Source organism: Eubalaena glacialis, chromosome 2, assembly GCF_028564815.1.
Source record: "Eubalaena glacialis isolate mEubGla1 chromosome 2, mEubGla1.1.hap2.+ XY, whole genome shotgun sequence".
NCBI lineage: Eukaryota > Metazoa > Chordata > Mammalia > Artiodactyla > Balaenidae > Eubalaena > Eubalaena glacialis.
Genome location: NC_083717.1, coordinates 58764839 through 58769556, shown reverse-complemented (window position 1 = coordinate 58769556; position 4718 = coordinate 58764839). Strand labels below are relative to the sequence as shown.

Here is a 4718-nt window from a genome sequence, read left to right as displayed (position 1 = left end):
CATCCCTTCTCTCCCCACCTCCCCATATTTTGTAGATGAAGAAACAGAGGCCCACATTATAGAGGCGACTCACATAAAGGTTGAAATTCCAAAGGAACTTCCTCAAAAAATTACACATAGAACTACCATATGATCCAGCAATTCCATTTCTGGATATACACCCAAAAGAATTGAAAGCAGGGAATCGAACAGATATTTGTACACCAACACTCAGAGCAGAATTATTCACAATAGTCAAAAGGTGGAAGCAACCCAAATGCCCATCAACTGATGAATGGATAAACAAAATGTGGTATATTCATGAGATGGAATATTTATTCAGCCTTAACAAGAAAGGATATTCTGAGGTATGCGACAACATGGATGAACTTTGAAAACATTATGGTAAGTGGAATAAGCTAGACACAAAAAGATAAAATATTATATGATTCCACTTACATGAGGCACCTAGAGTAGTCAAATTTACGGAGACAAAAAGTAGAATGGCAGTTGCCAGGGGCTGAGGGGAGAATAGGAAGTTGTTTAATGGGTACAGAGTTTCAATCTGGGAAGATGAAATAGTTCTGGAGTTGGATGGTGGTGATGGTTGCACAACAATGTGAATGTACTAATGCCACTGAACTGTACACTTAAAAATGGTTAAAGTAGTAAATTTTATGTTATGTTTATTTTACCATAATTAAAAAAAAAGAAACACATACACAATACAGAATGGTATCCAATCCAGGATCACCTATTGCATCTGATTATTATGGCCACTGTATCTCTTTTAATCTAGCAAAAGTCATTTTTTTACTTACTTACTTGTTGAAGTATTGTCCTGCAGAATTTCCCACTTTCTGATTTTGTGCTATTGCTTCCTTGTGCTGTCATTTGTCTGGTTCCTCTCTTTATTTCCTGTAAACTGGAATTAATATCTAATGGTTGATAGATCCACATAAAGTATTTTTTGGCTAGAATAAATAATGACCATTGATCTTGCGTACTTCAGATTATATCACCATTGAAGACACACAATCTTATTGAAGATTAGTAAACCACTAGCAAAACTCGGATTAATTTCTGTTAGGGTGGTGACAGCTTGATTCCTCCATTGTACAGTTACTCTTGAATCTAGGAAGTAACCCGTGTAGTGTTGCTTTGAACCTGTGTGACCCTTAACAACTATTAACATAACGGTTTAACCTCGAAGGATAATCCTCGTTTACAAGTGTTTGCCGATTTACGCTTTTTCTAATCCTACATTTTCCCCCCCACCCTATAAAGTAGAGCACTCCCTCATCAACTGGGACTATTTGGTTACTACTAGAAAAGCAGAATAAATCTTTAATTTTTTTCGTTCTAGTGGGGAGAGGTTTGAAATAATGGTCCCTTCCCACACAGAGGTGTTATCATACTGTAGGATAAATGTCTTTACCTTTTAGTTCTGTGTGTGAGCAAACGCCACAATTAATTCAATTAATTTCTGAGACTGCGTTAGCTTTTTAATAATCTTCTACTTTGTGAACAATGGGGCATGGCTTCGTTGAACCACCGTCGTGCCGTAGAAAAATGCCAGATACCTCAAAGCCACAAGGGGGCCCCCGAGAGGCCAGCCAGCTCTACACATGTGCCTTGGATTCTGATCTTCTTTAGAAGGTACGCAGGACGTTCCTTCAGATCCAGCTGTTGTGTCCGGCCACGCAGGTGTCGAGAACATTCTTGGTCCCCGGAGCGGCAGGGGGTGAGCGCTCTCTCAGCGGGGATCTCGGGGATAAACAAGAGGCACCCCACGCTCACTTCCGTCCTCTCAGCGGGAGTTCAGGGGCGCCTGCATCAGCCCGCTTTACCGCTGACCACTAGAGGGCCATTTAAACATTTATTAAACAGTAAAAGTTTGTGTGCACAGAATCAGAAATGAAACACAATTTTGAGAGTAGTAAAAAGCTTTACCAAAAAAAATTATGGGAAAAAAATTTAAATACAAAATATGTCTTGGAACAAGTTAAAACAATCTTATTACTTTGAAAAGATTTAGAAAAAGGGCCTTGCTCAGTTGCCCGGCTAGCTCAGTCGGTAGAGCATGGGACTCTTAATCCCAGGGTCGTGGGTTCGAGCCCCACGTTGGGCGGTTGCTTTTCTGCGGTTTTTCCAATTCGCTATTATGTTCTGCGATACTGAAAAGTAGTTTGGAGATCAGCTCTGATTCACAGGGTTTACTATGCACATTAATTTCATATCCTTGAATTCCTCTAAGTAATTTACTTTGTGCATTTGGGAAGGGCTAGTGATTATTATGGGCTGTTTAAACCACTGTAAGATTGTTTTAGTGATGATAGCTATTGTGAACAGACATAGGAGTTTTGTAATCCTTTTTTTCTAAGTCAGTGATCCAAACTGAACATTTTTACTGCAGCAATTTTGCAGTCTCAAAACATATTCAATATCCTGTGATAAACCATAATGGAAAGTAATATAAAAAAGAATGTGTATGTATGTCTGTGTCTGTGCACGTGTGTGTGTAACTGGATCACTTTGCTGTACAACAGAAATTAACACAACATTGTAAATCAACTATACCTCAATTAAAAAAACCATATCTCAAAGCAAGTAATTATTTTTTCCTTCATATGTTTTCCTAAAAGAACTCAATTTCTTAGGGCAAAACTTTGCTTCTACGTTCACAGCTGCAAATTCTTTCCTTGCTTAAATATTTCCTGTCATTCCCAGCAATTCTCAAACATTCTCCACAATTACCATATGTTATTATCATCAATTCAAGATACTATTTCAGACTTTGGAAGAAACACATGGAAAATTTCACAATCGAAAATGAAGACCCCTAAATACTCCTATTATTACAAAGGAATATTTAATCTCTAGGTGATGGGAGGTGAAGTAGAATTTTTAAAAAGGCAAACTCTGTCAGAGAAAAATCAAACTGGTAAATTGATGAGAAGTCAATGAAGATATATTTACTTTTAAATATATATCCATTTTAAATTGAAGGTCAGTGTTATGGGTTGAATTTGTGTCCCCTGATATTCGTATGTTGGAGTTCTAACCCCTAGTACTTCAGAATGTGACCTTATTTGGAAACAGGGTTGTTGCAGATGTAATTAGTTAAGATGAGGTCATATCAGAGTAGAATGCACGCTTAATCCAATATGACTTGTGTCTTTATAAAAGGGGGAAATATGGACACAGGCAGGCACCCAGAAATGCACATTTGGACACATGGGAAAATGCCACGTGAAATAAAGGCAGAGATCAGAGTGATGTGTTTATAAGCCAAGGAATGCCAAAGATTGCCAGCAAACAACCAAAAGCTAGGGGAAAATCCTGGAACAGATTCTCCCTCAGGGCCCTCAGAAAAAACCAACCCTACCAACACCTTGATCTTGGACTTCTAGCCTCCAGAACAGTGAGACAATACATTTGTTGTTTAAGCCATCCAGTTTGTGGTATTTTGTTATGGTAGCCCCAGGAAACTAATGCAATCAGTGTTCTGTGGGGAGGTGATTTTGATTTAAAATTTTTTTTTTTATATGTTATATTAAGTAGTTGCCATCATCTTCATTTCATTTCAAACTTATATTAAATAGTTGTCATCATCTTCATTTCCTTTCCTTTCATTTCCAAAGCTGTAGGAAAAGCAATGGTTTGTTTAGATGTGGACCTAAATTCAGCTCAAGTGAGGACATTATGATCACAGCTACTTCAGAAGTAAGATTTAGAAATGAGCGCAATCTCAAACTATATTGTCTTATTGTTGGCTGGTGATTTATTATGTTGGCTAATGATTTATAACTGTTTGTACTAAAAGAATATATTCAAAGATACACTAAGTTAAACACATTTTATTCTCCCATCGAACTCATATTTGGAGGCTTTATATTAAATTATTCAATAAATAAATCACTTTAAGAAAGTGTGCTAATTCTCAGTGGTCCAGTTTCTTCAACAAATAAATGGCAAGAAAAAGAGAGCGACAGAGTGAACTCAATCAAATGAAATACATGGACAGTGTTTGGATCCTGATTTGAACCAACCAATCATAAGATTATAATGTGAAATACACAATACAATCATGAGATTGTATGAGACAATCCTGGGAATTTGAACACTGACTGGATACTTGAAGATATTAAGGAAGCATTTATTTTTAAATGTAATAATGGTATTGTGTTTTTAAAAAGCCCTTATCATTTAGAGATATGTACTCACTTGTTTAGAAATGAAATAGACATATTTGGAATTTGTGTGTATTTATTTTGCTGGGGGAGGAATAATTGGGTACCAACGGGGTAGTACCTTTGCTGGGGAAAGGGGCAGATGAGGGACTGAAGTAGGAAAGGGACTTTTCACTATCTTCATTTTTATATTAAAATTTTTTTGAGGTATTGAATTTTGAATTATTTTGAAATATTTTGTATTCAAAACGTTAAAAAAAGAAGTGTACTTCAGGGTTTTGGTGTGGTGGTGTGGTCACAAAGAGACCCTTGCCCCTTCTTTTGATACTCTTAAGCAGTACAGACCAGATGCTGTACAGACAATGGAGTAAGGGTTCTCTGTGGGTTTCGGTGGTCAAAGAAGGGGTTGTGTTAAGGGAAGACTGAAGGAGAAGTTGGCGTCAGATAAATGGAGAGGCGTCTGGAATTCATGGGGTGCATAGCATGTTGGGGGGGTGGGTTAGAAAAGGCACTGATGAGACAAGTATAAAGGCTGGAGGACGGTTG

At 37.5% G+C, this 4718-nt stretch overlaps 1 non-coding gene across 1 annotated transcript; it reads left to right on the top strand.

Moving 5' to 3' along the window:
• The first annotated feature begins 2037 nt into the window (after window positions 1–2037).
• On the top strand, window positions 2038–2110 carry TRNAK-CUU (transfer RNA lysine (anticodon CUU)). Its single transcript has one exon. It is a non-coding gene; the product is annotated as a tRNA-Lys (tRNA).
• The last annotated feature ends 2608 nt before the right edge of the window (window positions 2111–4718 follow it).